Source organism: Ornithodoros turicata, chromosome 4 (genome assembly GCF_037126465.1).
Source record: "Ornithodoros turicata isolate Travis chromosome 4, ASM3712646v1, whole genome shotgun sequence".
Classification (NCBI taxonomy): Eukaryota; Metazoa; Arthropoda; class Arachnida; order Ixodida; family Argasidae; genus Ornithodoros; species Ornithodoros turicata.
The window spans coordinates 79251326-79273488 of NC_088204.1; the positions used below are offsets into that span (position 1 = coordinate 79251326).

Genomic DNA, 22163 nt, shown 5'->3' on the forward strand with positions numbered 1-22163 from the left:
CGGAGCTGCTCATACTGGACTTGGCAGCCGATCGGATTAAACCACCGCTGCAAGACACACGTGGCTTCTCCCTCAACAGGTTAGTGGGTCTCTGTCACTTTCACCGCTACCCTGCTACTTTCGCCCGTACCCATCACGCTGCGGAATTTGTTAGCTGCAGCCATGTTTTCTTGTTAGCAGACGACAGTGTACGGAAAAATGTTGTTGTATCAGGACACGAGGTGGAGTTATTTTAGATCCGGCACGTTATCCGGAAGTTTTGCAAGTTCTTTCGAAATTGGGCCCATGCAAATCGACTTCAACGTACTGCGTATGAAGTTCGTAAATTTATGTATCGTTTTTGTGTTGGACTCTGCGCATATTTGCTGTTTCTGCTCCAGTAGCGAGAGATGAAAGAATGAATGGGAGTCTGGAGCTATTCGTTGTATTGAAGCACCCGTTGTTTCGAAATGACCGAACGCAGGTTTTATTACTCGGAGATTATCGAAACCGTCGCTTCTGACTACACTGCAACATTAAAGTACAGTGTTATTTTCGTTTATTTTATTTAGCAATACTGCAGGCCCATCCCAGGGCCAAGCAGGTACATTCAATATACACTGTATAATTAATACGCTACAAAATAAGAAAGGCAGCCCACTACCACCAATCAATATACGCTGTGATGTTAATACACGTAGACAAACTTTAAATAATACGAGTAACACGAATGCAGCCCACTACCTGTAAATAGAGATAATATCTATGAATACAAAGTTTCTAGTTGCTTAACAAAGGGCTCAATGGATCCAGGGGACACAATACTGGGGGGGGGGGGGGGGGGAGTGTATTCCATTCACCAATGGTTGGATAAAAAAAATGTATACTTGAAAATATCAGTAGACGCCTTGTAAGGTCGGACTGCTTTTGAGTGAATGAGTCTACTTGACTTGGCGCACAGGTGGGTGAAGATAAGACGTAGGATCAATACCTAGAAAATCATTGTACATTAAGTAGAAAAACTTGAACCTGTACAATTCACTTCAGACGTTCAATGGCTCAAGTTTTGCAATGTGATCAATAGCTGCTCAGCAATGATTTTGGGTGACAAACACGCTGTAGTGTTGAGTGCAATCTAACCTTCACATGACGATTAACTTGTGGCAGTGTGACAGACATTCGTGTTGATGAAAATTGATAAATTGTATACAAATTAGATTAAAATATCGCAGATATTTTATTCCCTATATAGGCCATGTAACATACACTGCTCGCGTGATATTTTATTCAAGAAGCAATGCTCTACCAATATTAACAACAACAGCTATACATGAATGACGATGAGATGAGGTGTTTCTCCGCAACACTTGAGGAACCAATATTAGGAAAGTGCAGTATTTGGCGACTATACTAGAGTATAGCCAGTCCTGACTCATTCGAGGTTAGCATCAACATCTTGCAATTTGTTGCACTTATGACACTGCATTTTTTTTTTGTTAGTTCGTTGGTTACCTAAAAAAAAGTGGGGTTAGTCCTTTGCATTACATTATTACATTACGTTGTATGTCCATCCCATTTTCCTGCCCTGCTTATGTAATCGAACAAATGTGAGGATAAGTTAGCTACTCTCTCTCTCTGTGTGTGTGTACTTCACAGCCCACTTTCATAAAGTCACGCCTACACAGCAAAGATATCATCCGACGTTCTGATCTCCATTTAATGCTTCCATGCACCCTCAACAGCTCTAAAATATTATTGCGCCGCGCCTATAGCACGTGAAGTGCGTACTTGAACCCAGAAGATATCCTTCTGCAACGTTCCTATTCCTGTCACTTTTCGCAATATCGCGGTCCGTCATCCATATTTCGAAAAGTAGTTTAGAGTATGTTTGCTTTAAACGGGATATACTATAATACACACACACACAGCAAGCATGTCCCGCCGGTACGGCACCGTATCTCTTCGATCGCATTGATGGGGAGCCATGCAGTGGGTATAATCTTCGCCACAATAGTAGCAGCAGTCGATATCTACTCCAAGCAGTTCGTCTCTCGCTTTCGGGGCAGATGCCAATGTCGATATGTACCAAGGCGTGTTCGATAAAGGCGAGAGAAGCAGGTCTATCACGCTTCGAATTCTGGCCTAGTTACACGTCCAATGCGGGTTCGGTTGTGCAGGTCTGCACGTTGTATAGACGCTCGATTGGTTACGGTGGAGTTCGTTGTAACAATAAAGGCAGTTTCACTGATGCAAAGTACCGCATCGTTGTACAGCGGTACTGCTGGGCCGTATAGACTATATGTACCGCCCATATCATGTTGCAGCAACAGTGCTTATTGCGTTGATCGTGTCCAGTATTGTACCCGTTACCAAAATATGGTATCGCGATACCCATATACGCGTTGCTTGATTAAAAAGTACCGAAAGACCGACATCGATACTTCCTTTTTAATGTAATGAGGTACCGAAAAAAAGTAACGCGATATTTTACCCGGTACTTTCGCTTCAAAATGCGAAGAAGTCGCATGAAATCTGTAACATCGAAATCCCGTTTTTTTTTTCGGGAATATTGCATTTGAGTAATACAGTCAAACTCCTTTACAACGAAACTCAGGGGACAGCAAAAAAAAATTGCAGCAAAGGTATTTTCGTTAAAAAGGATGTCCATTATTTGACCTATAGGGCTCCAGCGGGACCGCAAAAAAATTTTGCTGTAGTGGTATTTTCGTTAAAATGGTGTTCGCTATAAAGGAGTTTGACTGTATAGCGAATTAGGAGAAGACAGTTTTGCAACAAAAAAGCGGAACAATTATCGTCAGATTAGACACTTTCATTGAGTTTCAGCAATAACTGACCCTCAAAATTTTCGTCTATCATCCTGTATCGTATAGTGCGCTTTCCTGTAAGCGTGTCAGCACAGACACTGAACCGACGTTCCGCTGAAGCATTTTGAAGACACGGTAAACGCTCGAAAAGCTATCCTTGTCACTGTCCGCGCCAGGCGGCGCATTGACAATGAATAAAGGTAAGAAATATGACAGGTGAAGCAGGAATGAGGGCACTATAAAAATATCGGTATCGGTTACGATACAGAGATCGCTTTACCATAAATTTGTAACGGAAAAACTTTTCCGATAACGATTAAAAAAAAGTATCGCGATCCAAACTTCGACACACGGCGATGGCGTATTCTGTCTTGCTGTGACGTTATACTGATACATACATAAGACGGCGTACCGACTGAATCCCATTGTATGGCGATTGTTCGATATACCTGAGGCGGAACGAGTCAAAACACCGCGATATAGCGATGTTCGAACAAGTATGACGTCCCCTCCATTGCTCAATCCCTTTGTTGTAACGCTGTTTCCAATCGGATTGTTGGCTAAGCGATGACGTATACCGCCTAAATCCCGTTGCCGTGACGGTTATTCGATATACGTGCGATGGGTATACTGTCGTGTCCGCTCTGTGTTCACAAGGATGGGATCCCGTCAGTATCCCGTGGGATCCCCTCGCGGTGCTACTTGGCCCTACCCAGCACGCTGAAGTCACGTCTGCGCTGACACGATTCCTTCGGGAATCTAAACTCCTGGGCACTCTCTGATGCGCAACGATTAGTGAAGGAGCTGTTACTTCTGTATTTTTTGATAATTTTCTGTACCCCAGCTGTTTTCTTCTGTTTGCTTGAAAGCATTAGGGAATAGCAAGCCCACACCGTGGCTAACCTTTCCCTTTCCTTCTTACTTCGCATTAAACATATCCCCCCCCCCCCCGTCAGTATACTGTACCGCGGCGCGTGTTCGAAGGATGTACCGCCTAAACTTTGCATTTGTAACTGATTACAGTGAACCCTCGTTAATATGACCCCCGATAATCTGACATACGCGCTCTATGACCATACTCTTGGGGGACAATGCTGTGGAACCTCTGCAAATCTCGCCCGTTAATATGACAATTCCGCATTATGACAAAAATTTTCGGGAACGACCATGGTCATAATAACGAGGGTTCACTGTATAAGGTTATATTCACGGACTCCGTGCATCGCCTAAATTCGGTATAGTACATTCTTACATTAGTGACGCCAGTATCCACGTACATCAGCTACGTAATGCAGAAGCATGTAAATATAGTGTAAATATAGGTACGCATAATGGCGATATAACGTTTTTTATAATCAATCAATCAACTTATATATATATATATATATACAATATCAATATCATAATAAATCACAATCATAATCAGTATCAATAACATAATCAATATATATAATTGATGGAGTGATAGAGAAGCGATACACACCGATGGCCCAGAGCGTTAACGTATATCGCTCAGATGATGAAATAGCCCTATATTTCATCGTTTATCTTTCCGTCCATATTCCCATACACATTTCTATCTTCGTATTTCTCACACGTATTCAGTCCATTTGTCCGTAGTATTGCGTGTCTTCTTTGTTTTGTTTTCTTCTTCTTTTTTCATGTAGTACGTCGCGCTTCCTTGTTCTGTATATTTTCTTATCCCTACCCCCAAACACTCCCTTTCCCTTTTCTCCCCCGGACGTATTCGAGTGAAGTCAAGTGCATCGAGATCCGAGTTTAGCAAAAACCTCACAACGGCTAAAACTGAATGACTCAACTGAATCACCTTATGTTTATGGTCTGCCCCTTTTCAAGGTAAAACCCCATTTCCACCCGGAGTTTCCGCTTGGCTTCACAACTGTTTAGCGCGCAAAAAAAAAAAAAAAAAAAAAAAAGAAAGAGAGAGGAAAGGAGAAGAAGAAAAACACTGTCGGCCAGCAGTGTCACTACATGTGTTTGTTGTCGTCCTGCAATAGTTGCGCATCTGGCAGGTCACTGCCAGCTCTTACTATATCCGTCCAATGGTGCCAAAGTTGTCAGATTGAACTTGTACGCCAGGGGTCACAAACACGCGGGCCGCATGTGGCCCGCAACCAGATTTTCTGCGGGCCCGACGGCCTTTCGACCAACGGACAGGAGGAAACAGCCCTCTATACAGAAATGAATGAAGAATGAAACCAGGTTTCCAAGCATTATTCTTACACTTTGCGTGGCGTAGGGATGGTCCTGTCCATGGTTAGGCAGCACGAAAGTGTGTGAGCATGAACCTCAACAAGTAACGATCAACAGCAATCTTCTGCTGATCTTCGAACGCAACTATACGAACGACCACGTTGAAAAACTAACACTATATAGTTCACGAGCTTATAGAAGTAGCATTCTCTCCAGGTGTCATGCGCCCGAAATTAGGAATGTGCGGTTATGTACGGGGATTATTCAGTTTTATTATTGTTATTATTATTATTTTGCGAGCCATATTAATGTACGAAGCCGTTCAGTGTCAATGGAATCAGCTCGCTCTTCTCTCTCGGCTTTTTCCCTTTCCTTTTCTACTTAGAAATGTAGGAAATTGCGACAATACAGTGCGTATAGGAGATAATATTGGTGCCTCTGTATATATATAGTCATGGTCATAATCATAGGTGAAGAACTACGAATTTCTTTTCAATACATCGTACTGGGAAGGCGGCTTACTGATTTTCTTTGCTATTGTTTTTTTAATTTCATGGTATTTTAGAGTATTTGACAGTGATGGCCAGTAGTTAACTACATGTAGTTAAACTACTAGTTAAACTACCTGATTGTAGTTAAAAAGTAGTTATCAACTACTTGCAGAAATGTAGTGGCAACTACTAGTTAAACTACTATTTTAAGTAGTTAACTACAGTAGTTAGGTTACTGGAGGACGCCAACTACTTCCGATTTTGCCGCAAGTTTTACGGCACGATTGTGCTTCCGACTTTTACCTTGAGCTACTTGTTTGATAAGAACGGAGGTGCAGAGCAATTGTGTCGTGCATGTGTACTAAATCTTCACTTTTAATGCTTGTCTAGTGAAGTTGAAGTCTCTCTCGTGAAGTCTCATTTGCTGCGAAATAATTCTGCAACTTAGTTTATCGCGTAGGCACAGAAAGAATCCCGCCGCGAGCTTTGTATTTGACGATCGTAGCAATGGCTTGAGCCAAAGTTTATTATTGCTTGTGATTCGTATTTCATTTTCACATTCACTGTCCAAGAACACTACAAGGGATTGGTGTTGGTGGACAACGTTAAGTAGTTATAGATGTAGTTAAACTACATTGCAGTAGTTAAAAAAGTTGTTTTAACTACTCCACTGAAAAGTAGTTGAACTACTAGTTAAACTACTCAATCACAAAGTAGTTAGTAGTTATAGTTAAACTACTGTAGAAGTAGTTAGCGGCCATCACTGGTATTTGATGACCATTACGGTCACCTCTTTTCCGTGCGCTCCTTCATAGTCTATAAGGTCAATGCCGCCCACAGCTCGATTTGAGTTGGAGGCTCGTGTTGTGTACACAAAGCGCAAGTTGCGTTTGATTTTAAACATAGAACATTTTCTTTGTAAAAAAGGTATTTCATACGAAAGAGTAGCAGATACGAAAAGTAAGAGATAAGAAACATAACAATATTTGAAACACGTTTTTTAAATAAAAAAAGTAATAATATTTACGCCGTTCAGTCCCTTTCAAACGCTGATATTCAGCAGCGAGAGTTCGGAGTTATATTAGGAAGGAACAGATTAGGAATTAGATAAAAATAGAAAAGATTAGCAGGACGAAAGTGAACTCGCCATTCCCGAAAAAGGAGAAACAAATCAATCAGTGTATGATTAATGGCATTACAATAATAACAGCTTCTTGAGAAGTTCCATGGCACAGAGAAAGTTCAGTAGGCTATGCTGTCACGGCCACTATGTTGGATGGCCGTAACTGCTTCGCGGTGCTAGCACGAAAAAAAAAGTTACAAACATGGAGTACGTGAAACATAATCACGTGACTTGTGGAGCGTCTGCAGAAGCTAAGCTCGTCCTCCTCCACTGTGCTGTCCACGAACGTGTGCGTTTTCCGTGGGCAAGGTCACAGCAAGTCCTCCCTGGGATTAGTCCTTGGGGGCTAACTCATCGTTGCAGTGTTTGACCATCAGAGCTCTTGGACATTTCCTTAGGGGGTCATCTTTGTTATCTTTAACCGTGATCATGCAATCAATGCTGATAAGGTGTGTTTGCGTGCGTCACACCAACTGGGACTATCAGCTCCCGTGCGGCATATATGGTTAGGGTGATCGCTTTCAACGCCGAGACTTGGAAGCGATGCGGGTTCCATTCCCGACACCGGCTTTTCAGACGGATCTCGGCACAGTTCACCCTGAAGTCGGCCCTGGACGCGTGCTTACCCCCCTGTCCCGTGCCCTCTCTCCATCTGGCTCATGCCGCTCATATAGCAACAGTCGCTTCGCGGCGCTAAAACACACACAGACAAAAACAGCAACTGGACTCCTGTTTTCATTTCAGTGCCACCTGGCTCCATTTGCCAACAGCTAACAACCCCTGAATGCAGAGTAACAAGTCTTAACTTTTTGCGACTAACTTCTCTCAATATATGTATACATAGCGGGTGTAGCTGGTGTAGTATATGTACATATCCGTCGGTCCCGAAGCAGTGCGGCACCTCGCGGCTATCAGAAAGGTTGTTTTAAACGCTCAGATCACCAAAGCCAAAGCCAAACCACGCTCTCGCAGTTCTCTTCACAATAAAGGTACGTCGTTAACGGCAAGTGCACCTCGTATTTTGTTGCCCGTTCGATAATTCGACATTCGGATAATTCGAACATTTTCGTCGGTCCCGTGCGATTCGAATTAACGAGGTTTTACTGTAGTTACATTATCCCATTATAACGTGGTCGCGCAGCCTCCCTCTCAAAGCGCGCATGCAAGGGGGCTTCTGTTACGTCCCTATCATGTATTATTCTGTGTGTTATGTACTGCTGTTTTATATGTATATATATATATATATATATATATAAGTGAAGAAAATTAGCAGAGGCTCTTTGGCTGCACGTTGAACATATGTTTGTAAGTCCCAAACGTCGCCACACCAGCATTGGACAGCTGTTTCGGCCTTATTGGGCCTTCATCAGCAATGCGTAGGTGGGCGACGTTTGAGCGAGTGGCGTCGGAAGGTCACGTGGAACGTGATGTTCTCCCGTTAGGGTGAGAAACTCGCCTCTGAAAGCCCAGTGCGAAGCCAGTAAAGTATTAAGTGAAGAAAAGTACAAGGAAGTGGTTGAGTCATGCTGAGTGAGTCCACTTCCTTGTACTTGACCTGCTGACGGCCGCCAGGTGGCGGGACCCCCCGATTGTGACGTCATTGTAGCACTGTATAAAACTCCAAGTGTCATTTGTCATTCTTCAGTCCTGACGAAGGCGGAGCTTCCGCCGCAACGTTGACTTCCCCCTTAACTTTCCACTAGTAAATAAATAACTCCCCCTTTTTCTACTTCCTACATCTTCGTTGTCTGCCTCATATTTTGTTAGTACCTATTTAATTTCGCGGTCGCCCGAACCCCTTTCTTCCAGTATATATATATATATATATATATGACAAATAGGTTAATATATCAAACGGCTACGAAGTTGAATAAAAGTGAAATAATAAGACTTGGACTACAGATTACAGGAACGTTAACAAAAACTAATTTATTTAATGGGCAATTTAACACATAGATTAAAAAAATTTAATCTATGTGTTAAATTGCCCATTAAATAAATTAGTTTTTGTTAACGTTCCTGTAATCTGTAGTCCAAGTCTTATTATTTCACTTTTATATATATATATATATATATATACGTATATGTGTGTGTTTTATATTATATATATTTATATATACTGCTGTGTTATATGTATATATTCTGCTTATGTGTTATATACTTGTTATACAGGGTGTTTCTTTCTATCTGCAACAAATTTTCCTAAAAAGGAGAGCTGCCTTAGGACGCTTTTACTTTTGTCATGGGATTACTCGACGGGGCTGCTGCTATAGGAAACCGCATTTTTCTCAATTAGGGGACTAATTAAGGGAGATATTCTTATCCGATTTTTAATTATTGACTTTAGGGAGCACATTGCAATAGCAATATTAAAGCCTGATGTCCACGTGATGCGCTGGAACCACTGACGAAGCGCAAAAGTAATCACAGCGCGCGCTACGGACCTAACTATTTGACCTCTGCCATCTGCTGTAAATCAGATATGTAAATGTGTCTCGATCTTTGTTTTGTTTTTCTTTTCTGCTTTCTTTTCTTCCTTCATGTGTTCGGAGTCGCTCGCCGTATCACTCCGTTCATTCTGCTGGAGACGGCTCTTGGCCTTCACCGGTACCATAAGATATACCCAAGCAGCAAAATGCACTGAAAGTCGAGTGCAATAGGGGTGGACGGGTAGGTGAAAGGCCTTGAACGGATTCATGAAAGTACAGAACATTGATAAGACACATACCGTCCACCCCTATTGCACTCGACTTTCAGTACATTGTGCTGCTTGGGGAGCTGCTACGTAGTGGTGATGCACAAAGGTCCTTGCAAGCAAAAAAAGAAAAAGAAAAAAAAAAACGAAAACAAGGATTGTGAAACATGTCGCGATAAGGGTTTGCCTGAATCGCATATGACGTTTTTCTGTGACGTTAAGTGAGGGAGGAGATATCTACGTCACTGTCGCTCTTTTGGAGATCACTTGCGCTTTGCAGCAGACGACAGAGCTGCAATAGTTAGGTTTGTGGCGCGCACTGCGATTACGTTTGTGCTTCATCGGTGATTCGAGCGGACCATGTGGACATCAGGCTTTAATATCGCAATTGCAACGTGCTCCCTAAAGTGAATAATTCAAAAGTTGATTAAAGTACCTCTGTTAATTAGGGCTCTAATTGGGAAAAAATACGGCTTCTTTGTAGCAGTCCCGTCGAGTAATCCTATGACAAAAGTAAGAGCGTCCAAAGAGAACTCCCCTTTTTTTATGAAAATTTCTTGCAGATAAAAAGAAACGCCCTGTATATATAACTATGTTGCAGCTTGTACCTGGCTCCAATCTGACATACGAACGAATTTTGCATGAGTAGACGGTTCAACGAAGACCAATTATTGTAGGTGAATCGATTTTAGATCTACCGTCTAATGAGATTAGAGTTGTCGTCTAAGGCATATATTTATTTTGCGAGTGATCACAGAAGTGAAGGAAGCAGGAAATGCGACTCTTTTTTTCTCGTTTTCATATAGCGCGTTATAAGAGATTGTAAGGTCCAAACCGAAAATCTATCCTCATTATGCGGTAGAAGTCACTGAAATCTACCAGACAATACATTTTTCATGCACTTGCGTGTGGAGCCACAATCTCCATATTTTTCTTTAAAAAAATTCAGCGGGATCAGTTTTAAGGAATTTTTCTTTTAATAATTCTGTAACTGGGAACGACTAGGGTGGTTACGAGCAGACTTGTACACGTTACTAAAAAAAAGTAATTGATTACCGTTACCTTGTACGGAAAAGTAATTTTTTACCGTTACAAATTACTTGCCGGAAAAAGTAATGAAGTAACGCCTTGAAAAGTAACGCGTTACTTTGCCAATTACTTTCGATATCTGAGAAAACGATATAAAAAAAGATAGAAAAAAGATATAGAAAAAAAAGATACGCACAAAAAAAAGGAAACTGAGCAAAAGCGAAGCGAAACGAAGCAAAAACGAAGTCAGCATTGAAGCAGAATTGCAAAAGCAGAAAATAGTCCCAACTGGAACTCCCACAAATGACTCACCAGGTACCCGGTACAACCTATAGTTCAACTTACTGCATACAGGCCGGGTTACGGATAGATAGTACACATGAATGGGGAGAGGACAGTGGACTCAAAAATGCACTACACGTGCGGAACACGGGTGTGGTTTCCAATGCAGCCCCCAATAGTCGGATTATCTCCGATGATTATCTCCTTGCACCGAACTTGCAGAGGGCAGTTGGTTTTGTCTTCTCGCGGCGGTGAATCATCCCATATGTGTGTGTGTGTGCGTCGTCCCGAACAATGTGGATTCTTTAGTTTCCAAGTAATCGATTACTTGGTAATTGATTACTGAAAATTGTAATTGAATTACTCAAAAAATTACTGGGCCCCAAAAGTAATCGATTACGTTACAAATTACTCAAAAAAGTAATTGATTACTAGTAACGCAATTACCCGTTACCCGTTACGTACAAGTCTGGTTACGAGTAGCTCGTTCTGTCCTACACCTCTCCGAACGTTGAAAAGGTGCTCCACGTTCTTGACGAATGTGTCATAGCAAAAACGTCCTGGTGTCTTGTCGGTCGCTTTTTCCCCTTTATACACGATACATTTCCGTCATTATAAGGGCGGGGTATCTCTTTCCTGCCGTTAATTTCCTCGAAGGTTGCCCGTTGTTCTGTGCCTTGAACTTACGGCATTCTCGTAGTACTCGTAGTAGTGTTGAATCAGTATTAGTGGGGCTCATATAATATCGTATCGCATCGCATCGTAATGTAACGCGCGAACGATGTACTTTGGTGTATCCAAATGCCTATTAAACATATTCTGGTCAGAACAGCGAACAGCGTAAATTGCCGCTTCCTGAACCACAATTTATTTATTTATTTATCGTAACAGGAACATTTATTGACGGTAACAACACACAACACACCCGAGACACTATACCGTACAACGTGCAGTTACAACTAGAGACAGTATTATGTACATTCGATTCAGAAAATACTTACACACAACAACAACAACAACACACAACACCACCCTAAAAACTTGGCGTCAACTTGGTGTCAGGCAGTGACGCTTTCGCCCGGCGCTTAAATCATGAACGACGCAACGGATATATAGAAATCCCGTTTATCGTTTAAAAAATAGTTTTTTTCTGTTTTTGTGTTTGTTGTTGCTGTCAAAGTAACAGCAGCTTTCATTCTACGGGAAGAAATGTTCTGCGCTTTAGTGCGATATATATATATATATATATAGATATATAGATAGATATAGATAGATAGATATATAGATAGATATATATAGATATATAGATAGATATAGATATAGTGCGATAGAGATAGTGCTTTAGATATATAAAAATCCCGTTTATCGTTTAAAAAATAGTTTTTTTCTGTTTTTGTTTTTGTAGTTGCTGTCAAAGTAACAGCAGCTTTCATTCTACGGGAAGAAATGTTCTGCGCTTTAGTGCGCTCACATATGTGTTCGCCGTGCACACAAAAATCGCACCGCGACCTCCTGTCAGGCTCAGCATAATCATTATCTAACCCCCCCTTGCTCTTCCGGCGTCGCCGCGATATCCATCCGGAAGCTGGTTTCTCGGCTCTCCGCTCTTTAATGAGCAGCCTCCGCCGCTGTTCTTCCGCCTACAACTTGTCAATCCGCACACACGCAGTTTTGTCGACGTCCACGAAACCGATATCCTTACACGATAACAAACCAATTTAGAAAACGTCCTCCACATATCCGGAACATCGTCAACGAAAGGGCAAAGACTGTACATAATAATGCTGGTTATATGAAAAACAGTATGCTCGTTGGAAAATGAAGGCTCAGCAGTCAGCAGTGTGCAGCCCTCTGATTGTCTGTCTCCTTTTGTGTGTAGTGCAGTTAGTTATAGGACTGCCTGATTATATATACGGACATACATATATGTATTCGTGCACGCGTGTTCTGCGTGCGCAGTATATGGCGTTCGTGAAGCTTGTAATGAAGTCCGTTTTCCGCTCAGCCAATTCTAACGGAACTGAAAGATATTCGAATCGGGTGTCCGTTCAGATTACACGGTCTCGTGAATTTGAACGACGAATGTCGAGGGGATTATTTGTCTGGCGAGCAAAATGATCCTGACTCGATTTTAATTTTTTTTTTCTTTTTGTCCCAGTTCCGTTGGACAACAAGTCGTCATCTTCATCCTATAGTACGTGACATCATTTTACGGTTTTTCTAGTCCATCATAATCATGTTTTTTTTTTTTTGCATCATAATCATTTTGTCGCAGTCCCGTTAGACAAAAAATCGTCGTCTTCATCGTATATGGGGATATCATTTATACGGCCTTTCTAGTCCATCATAATCATTTTTAAAGGTACAGTTCTTTGGTGATGGTGGTAATGGGGGTGATGGTGAAGGATAGAAGAAAAAAAAATAATGAGGAGATGAGTCATCATCACCTCAGTCAATCGGTAATCCTCATCATCTGCGGGATTGTGTGTACTGCGGTGTTTACGTCAACAAAATGTCATACAGGCTCGCGGGAGAAACGCCCATATTCAGCAGAAAAACAGAAGAAAAAAAAGCCGTCTCATGACCGGAGCGATTTCCGGTGTATTTTGAATATTCGTGTTCTCCACGTCGCCAATCGCTCTAAAAACGCTATTTAGCACTGTTTTCAATATCTAAGACGTTTTCAGCTTGATTTTTCGATTTCCGGCGTATTTTGAATATTCGTGTTCTCCACGTCGCCAAACGCTCTAACAACGCTGCTTAACACTGTTTTCACGATCGAAGACGTTTTCAAAAAAAAGGGCTGGAGAGGCAGGGCGGGGATGTCCTTTTACCGAGCGGTTTGCGTGTTGCTCGGAGTGTTGAGGGGGTGGTCACGCTTCCTATATGGGCCTCGCAGAGTATATACTGGATACCGCAAGTTACCGTATAGATGAACACAGTCGATACCGGGATCAGAACTTGAGTCACGCGCCGGTCTCGAAGGGCGCAGGTTCCTGCGGGATCAGTTTTAAGGTGAACGCGTCGGCTTTTCAAGGTTGTTGGTTCGAACCCGGCCGACGGTGTCAGCAGCAGAGTGGCCGCCGGCACGGATACCCACTCCGCGACATAATTTTTCCTCCTCCCTATCGGACTGTCCTTTTAATGAGTGTTCTCCCCCCCTAATACTGAGAAGCGAACCTTATTATAAAGTTTAGCCAGAATGACATCGACGAAAAATTGAACTTATAGATTATGTATTTTTTTATGCGTTTATTTATTGCATTTCTCCGGGAAATGGAGGTCAGAGGCACAAAAGAGAAGAATCCCTAGACTAAACGAGTCAAATTCAAATACAAATATATTCAAATACTTCAATTAAAATAATTGAATATTATATTCAAATTCACCGACTATATAGGAGTCGCACTGATTCCATCGTTGTTTGTTCGGTCGGAAGCGTCGGAGAAATATCATTAGCGCCATCTTGGAATCGCCCCAGCTTTAGCTAAAACAGGTTCCAAGTTTCACAACCGTGTGTCTCTTCGTTTTCGTCGTAGCAATTTCTCTACGAGCCGACAACCTATACTACGACGCAAATAAACGCAAGCGGAGAAGCCGGCAAAGTTCGCGGTATAACTCACTACGTAAACTCACGTTACACGCACGAAAAGACAGTCTTTCCGCGAATAAAGTAAAAAAGTGTGTGTGTGTGTGTGTCAGCAGAAAGCTACCGTACTTTCCACCGTCCCCTCGAGTATCTATTATGGAAGATCTGGAGAATCCTACGTCCGCGCACGTCGTCGTACTCGTGTGCCTCCGCTATATTGCTTGACCAACAGCAGCGAGAAGGGGGGGGATTCCCCGCGATTGCGAACGGCATGTACGCGGGAAATACCTTGCGGTACGACTGAAATACGAACAATGGGACGCTGGAAAGCTTCATGCGAACGCGTCGGGTGACGGGTAGTGTTTACCTATACCTTTGCTTTGTGCTGCTGCAAAGTTTGAGAAAAAAAATGATAAAATGTGCAGGCGGATGGTGAAATGGATTCTGACTGTTGTCTGGAGCACAAAAAGAAAGAAAGAAAGAAAGAAAAAAAAAGGCGTGTTTCCTATTTCTTATTTCCTGTTTTAGGATGTTAACTGCGGGTGATTTGGTTTTAAAAATACGTTTTTTTTAAAAAATCCGTATTACTGAACCTGAGACAGTCATCTGGTGGCATCGCTCGCTATGAAAATTTTTCTTGCGACGTGAAGCTAGGAAAAAAAAAATGACGTGTTTCTTTTGTTTCATTTCCCGTTTTAAGATGTTAACCACAGGTGATTTGGTTTTAAAAATACGTTTTTAAAAAAAAATTCGTATTACTGAACCCGAGACCGTCATCTGTGGCATCGCTCACGGTGAAAAAAATTTTCTTGCGAACGGTGAACTCACGAATTACATATAAGTGCGTGAAAAAAAAATGACGTGTTTCTTTTTTTCTTTTTTGCTGTTTTCTGCAAAGTTTGAGAAAAAATGATAAAATGTGCAGGCGGATGGCGAAATGGATTCTGACTGTTGTCTCGAGCACAAAAAGAAAGAAAGAAAGAAAATGCGTGTTTCTTTTTCTTATTTCCTGTTTTAGGATGTTAACTGCAGGTGATTTGGTTTTAAAAATACGTTTTTAAAAAGATCCGTATTACTGAACTTGAGACCGTCATCTGTGGCATCGCTCACGGTGAAAAAAATTTTCTTGCGACGGTGAACTCACGAATTACATATAAGTGCGTGAAAAAAAAAATGACGTGTTTCTTTTTTTCTTTTTTGCTGTTTTCTGCAATGTTTGAGAAAAAATGATAAAATGTGCAGGCGGATGGTGAAATGGATTCTGACTGTTGTCTGGAGCACAAAAAGAAAGAAAGAAAGAAAAAAAAGCGTGTTTCTTTTTCTTATTTCCTGTTTTAGGATGTTAACTGCAGGTGATTTGGTTTTAAAAATACGTTTTTAAAAAGATCCGTATTACTGAACTTGAGACCGTCATCTGTGGCATCGCTCACGGTGAAAAAAATTTTCTTGCGACGGTGAACTCACGAATTACATATAAGTGCGTGAAAAAAAAAATGACGTGTTTCTTTTTTTCTTTTTTGCTGTTTTCTGCAATGTTTGAGAAAAAATGATAAAATGTGCAGGCGGATGGTGAAATGGATTCTGACTGTTGTCTGGAGCACAAAAAGAAAGAAAGAAAGAAAAAAAAGCGTGTTTCTTTTTCTTATTTCCTGTTTTAGGATGTTAACTGCGGGTGATTTGGTTTTAAAAATACGTTTTTAAAAAGATCCGTATTACTGAACTTGAGACCGTCATCTGTGGCATCGCTCACGGTGAAAAAAATTTTCTTGCGACGGTGAACTCACGAATTACATATAAGTGCGTGAAAAAAAAAATGACGTGTTTCTTTTTTTCTTTTTTGCTGTTTTCTGCAATGTTTGAGAAAAAATGATAAAATGTGCAGGCGGATGGTGAAATGGATTCTGACTGTTGTCTGGAGCACAAAAAGAAAGAAAGAAAGAAAAAAAAGCGTGTTTCTTTTTCTTATTTCCTGTTTTAGGATGTTAACTGCGGGTGATTTGGTTTTAAAAATACGTTTTTAAAAAGATCCGTATTACTGAACTTGAGACCGTCATCTGTGGCATCGCTCACGGTGAAAAAAATTTTCTTGCGACGGTGAACTCACGAATTACATATAAGTGCGTGAAAAAAAAAATGACGTGTTTCTTTTTTTCTTTTTTGCTGTTTTCTGCAATGTTTGAGAAAAAATGATAAAATGTGCAGGCGGATGGTGAAATGGATTCTGACTGTTGTCTGGAGCACAAAAAGAAAGAAAGAAAGAAAAAAAAGCGTGTTTCTTTTTCTTATTTCCTGTTTTAGGATGTTAACTGCGGGTGATTTGGTTTTAAAAATACGTTTTTAAAAAGATCCGTATTACTGAACTTGAGACCGTCATCTGTGGCATCGCTCACGGTGAAAAAAATTTTCTTGCGACGGTGAACTCACGAATTACATATAAGTGCGTGAAAAAAAAAATGACGTGTTTCTTTTTTTCTTTTTTGCTGTTTTCTGCAATGTTTGAGAAAAAATGATAAAATGTGCAGGCGGATGGTGAAATGGATTCTGACTGTTGTCTGGAGCACAAAAAGAAAGAAAGAAAGAAAAAAAAGCGTGTTTCTTTTTCTTATTTCCTGTTTTAGGATGTTAACTGCGGGTGATTTGGTTTTAAAAATACGTTTTTAAAAAGATCCGTATTACTGAACTTGAGACCGTCATCTGTGGCATCGCTCACGGTGAAAAAAATTTTCTTGCGACGGTGAACTCACGAATTACATATAAGTGCGTGAAAAAAAAAATGACGTGTTTCTTTTTTTCTTTTTTGCTGTTTTCTGCAATGTTTGAGAAAAAATGATAAAATGTGCAGGCGGATGGTGAAATGGATTCTGACTGTTGTCTGGAGCACAAAAAGAAAGAAAGAAAGAAAAAAAAGCGTGTTTCTTTTTCTTATTTCCTGTTTTAGGATGTTAACTGCGGGTGATTTGGTTTTAAAAATACGTTTTTAAAAAGATCCGTATTACTGAACTTGAGACCGTCATCTGTGGCATCGCTCACGGTGAAAAAAATTTTCTTGCGACGGTGAACTCACGAATTACATATAAGTGCGTGAAAAAAAAAATGACGTGTTTCTTTTTTTCTTTTTTGCTGTTTTCTGCAATGTTTGAGAAAAAATGATAAAATGTGCAGGCGGATGGTGAAATGGATTCTGACTGTTGTCTGGAGCACAAAAAGAAAGAAAGAAAGAAAAAAAAGCGTGTTTCTTTTTCTTATTTCCTGTTTTAGGATGTTAACTGCGGGTGATTTGGTTTTAAAAATACGTTTTTAAAAAAATCCGTATTACTGAACCCGAGACCGTCATCTGGTGGCATCGCTCACGCGGTGAAAAAAAAATTCTTGCGACGGTGAACTCACGAATTACATATAAGTGCGTGAAAAAAAAAATGACGTGTTTCTTTTTTCTTTTTTGCTGTTTTAGTATGTTAACCACAGGTGATTTGGTTTTAAAAATTCGTACTACCGAACCCGAGCCGAGACCGTCTACTGTGACGTAGCTCACGGTGAACATTTTTCTTGCGACGTGAATCCACGAATTATAGGTACATGAAAAGTGACGCGGGGACGTAAAAAAAAAATAATTAATCGATTGATCTATAAAACATTTTCACTTTAGCGCTCGATAAGCCAATTGCGCGAAAAATATATACGTCATCTTCACTGTACAGTTCTCTGTAAGCATCGTCACAAAGACAAAGCCAAAGGATTAGGTCGGAGACCCATTCATCTTGGATCATCTCTCGGATCATTTTTTCTGTAAACGCGTTTCTCTGTACCGATCACGACGCATTTTCAAAGAGTGAATTCTCGATACATTTCTCGCCGCGTATCCACTTGAAGTGTCGATAAAAACCCCCGGAGGCGAAAAAGAAGCGAGGGTACAGTAGATCGCATTTATAGATTCCCAGAGGATCAAAATATACTTTCTCATCAGAACCTTAGCGCGTATTCCTTCTGGGTGTCTGTATTGTTCGGGGGAAGAACTATAAACCTCTTTCGTGACGACTTCCCTTCAACGGGTCAGGGATATGGAGAGGCCTTTACTATTCAAGAGAATATGCACGCTGTCGAAGCGTGAGTGCTTTTTCAATAGACTCCGACGGGCAAAGGAACGTTTTGTGTGTCATGTTTTTGATGGATTGAATTCGTAGCTTATACTATTCGTATCAGAGCGATGCCGTCGTAGACACGTTTCCTAAGACGTATAGAGCGCGAAATATTTGTATTTTCATTTCGTTTTTTTATTATTGCATTTCTTTTTTATTTTTTATTTTTTTTTAATTTTTTGCATGGAAGTTTTGGTGCGCGGTAAGCAACCGTGGCACGGGTTGTATTTCTGTGTTTTTATGTGCTATTCTTCTGGATTAAGTACTAGTGCATTGTATGCTTATAGGTACTCCGTATAGAGTACAGTCTTTCACCAAGTGTACCTTTTGGCCGTATACTTTTGGAAGCTATACGGCTTTGAAACGTACTCTGTAGTTGCTTAGTTGTGGTATACTCAGTGAGCACTTGCACGTATAGTGTAAATAATATGTGCAGTTAAGTAATTATTAGTTTACTTTGAGTGGTTACCTCGTTACCTCGTATATTGGTACCTACTAATTATATACTTAGTTTAAGTGGGTATTTCGTTTACAACTTCGTTCGTACTTACTTAGTTCAGAACTTAGTACTTACTTCGTTTGGTACTGTTGGGGAGACGGTGAGCTGAAATCGCCTGTCAGTACTTCGCCGTCTCGTATTACCTCTGTTGCGCTTGAAAGTGTTGTGCCAATATACAGTCAACCCTCGATTTATGAACACCCTCGGTTCCCCGAAAAATCGTTCATAAATCGAGGGATTCATAAATCGAAAATTCAGTTAACTGAGCACTATCGAGCAAATGCAACAGTATTTCCGAGTTGGGATTGTGTTTATAATGCCATATATTGTGTAATTTTGCTTTGGACCATGCCTTCCGCTGTGTCAATCTTGGAAATAAGAGATGTCACCACATTTGCACTGGACTGGTCTCGGATTTCCTCCGGGATTTTTAACCTCCGTTTATTAATCTCCGGGTGACAGCGACCACCTTATTCATCAACTGAGGTGACGAACACTTGGTCGCACCTTGTGCGACCCCGAAAAATCCGTTTGTTGTTCGGATTTCGAGGGGTTAAGAACCGAGGGTGCAATACCTGGAAAACGTTTTGTCCGTTCAGGCGTCATTCATAAGACCACGGAATTATCCTTTTGAAGGTTTCTGTTGACCTCGGAACGATCCGTTCATAAATTGAGGGCAAAAGCGCTGGGCAACTCCTAGTTGGTTCCCAGAAATTCCGTTCATTATTCGAATATCGAGGTTCATAAAACGAGGGGAAAATGAATGGAAAAAGTTTGGTACCCCGTGCTCGTGTTCATAAAACGAGGGAATTCATAAATCGAAGGTTCATAAATCGAGGGTTGACTGTATTGTATATTTTCATGTGGACCATGGTGCTGCACGTGTTTATTACTCGAAAGAAATATTCTCGCAACACCTGGAGATTTGAGATGCGATAAACCACGGAGGTGCTGATTTTAGACAACCCTGTCCCCTATACAGTACATGACACTTGATTGGTTTATTGGACCTGCAGGACACGCCCAGTTCTTTTTGTACTTGGTGAACTCGCTTCGAAATACTCTACCGCCTTTCACGCACTTTTAATCGGCGCGAACAAAGAAAGAAAAGTAATTTAGAGAAAAAAATCAAAGTGCCCAACCAGCTCCCGTCAGGAAAGGAACTGTCTGGAACATGTGTCATTCTTGTGATGGATTGCATTGGTATCGGCGTAAACTAAGAAAGTCCCTCCTTTCAAGTCACGGCTGGCCCAATTGACGGGGCGCTTCCTTTCTTTCTTTCGCTCGATAGAAATGTCTGAATGGCGCCGTTTTCTCCAAGGCAGGAAGTGAAATGTCAGGAAGTCTTACCTGGGCTTCCGCTGGTCCACTCCTTTCAAGCTCTTGGAGCAGCAAGGACGTGGCTTTGTCTTGTTTTCGAGTGCGACAGGTGTTTTCTGCAACAGTTTATGAACAGGGTCGAATGGAATGCGAACGGAACGCGCCGTTTGGTGCGTTTCTCTGTAAGGCATCTCAAGAAAGTGTTTGACAGCGGTTTCAGAAGTGAGGGGGACTCGAGTGAAAAAGCGCGCCTTTTCAAGAGGTTACGCAGAACGTAAAGTACTGTTTCCGGCTCTGACACAGTGCAGGCGGCCAATGAGAAAGCGCGAGGGGGGTCACGTGGCCTTTGATTACCAATGGGAATGGCCGTATAGCTCTCGTTCCTCTGCCTTTTCTTTACTTTCTTTTTCCCTGAATGATCTGGCATACAGTACAATGCGGGCGTGATGTAATGATATATAGCAATATCAATGTGTGACAACCCTCTTTTACAGGGGCACTAAAATGATTTATACGCGAACGAAACCGCCGTTTGCGCCTTGCTCCTTCTCTCCTTCTCAGGAAGCGCCACAATCGGGAGCGGCCTCCCATTGGTCTCCTCATACGATTCGCCCAGTCACCGCGCGGGATTGTTTGAGGAGGCCAATAGGAGGCCGAGTCGCATCGTCGCGCTTCTTCTTCTTCAAGAGGAGAGAAGAGGCAAGAGGAAGAGGCTCCCTTCGCTCATAAATGAAGAACGACGCAACGGATCGATCTCATTCCTTTTGTATTATTGTCAAGGTAACGGCAGGTTTCATTCGGTGGAGGAGAAAGTTTCGCACTTTTGTGCCGCTTTAAGAGCTAAAGATGTAACGCCTTGTCAACAGGGCAAGCAAAGCGAAGGTCACGAGTGTAATATGTACTTTGTAAATTGATCAGCAATAGTCGCAAAATTCGGTGCTCACGTAATTCCATCAGTAAAAAAATAAAAATAACTTGGGTGAATGTAATTACCTCGATTTGCTTTTTGGCTCCAAGAAAAAGAGAGCATAATTACACTGTTCGTTGTAAGTATAAAGAGACCGGGCAGTGTTATTTAGCGGTGTGCACGTACCCGTTGATTGATGTCGTGTTTGCGATTTATTGCGAATTGTTTATTATAATCATTGTGAATTCATATCATTATACGAATTACGTTTCTATCCCTTTTACCGAGAACAATTTAATCCGTCATACAGCACTGTCACTGTGTTCCGCTTGATGGATGGGCCCCGTTCATTAGTCTGTTATGGGAGCTAAGTAATCAGGAAATATAGTTTGACAACTTTGTCTTCTGGATTGTCTCGCGTTATATAACTTATTCCGAGTTGCGAAAGCATAGCAGCAGCGATTATTGTGTCCGTTGCTTCATGTCGTGCTTCTGCAATGTATACCGTGTACGTCGCTCCTGCGTACACCTTTTCTGTCCACGTGCGTCGAGGTTTCAACGAGCACTACCCGGACAACATGTTCCCTGCAACCAAACTGCTGACACACACACACACACGCACACACATAAATGGGATGATGATGTGATGGGTCATTCTCCGCCGTTATGGCGGTATACTCTGCCCCATTGCGTTTGTAGAAGGGATGAGAAAGTGATGATGATAATGGAAAGGTGCCCTATTAGAGTTCGTCCATTAGTGCAGTGCTGGAGAGGAACTCGGCCGTGGCCCGAGAATTTAGGCTGAGTGGAACTGGCGTTGATCGACGCGTTGCAGAGCAGTTTCCATGAGGGCGCGCTCGCGATCGTATATACTGTCCGCAGACCAGGTGGATGTGAAAAACATGATATCGACATGTGGTCGCACATTTACGGTATTTAAAAAGAAAAAGCACGCGAATTTTAAGAGAGATTGTCATATAATGAGCCATTTTCACGATCCACGGTTTTTGTCGTGCCAATTACACAATCTCAGAAGCTGTGTCCAGACAAGTGAATTCGGCTTTAGCGCCGCGA

The 22163-nt window shown here is 41.6% G+C and overlaps 1 protein-coding gene across 1 annotated transcript in view; it reads left to right on the forward strand.

The window, feature by feature from the left end:
• LOC135392038 (protein dimmed-like) overlaps positions 1-22163 on the forward strand; it is a 151936-nt gene continuing 129773 nt past the window's right edge. The window contains exon 1 of the mRNA XM_064622661.1: positions 1-79. The gene's annotated coding sequence lies outside the window, so the exon portion shown is untranslated. The remainder of the gene's footprint in view (positions 80-22163) is intronic.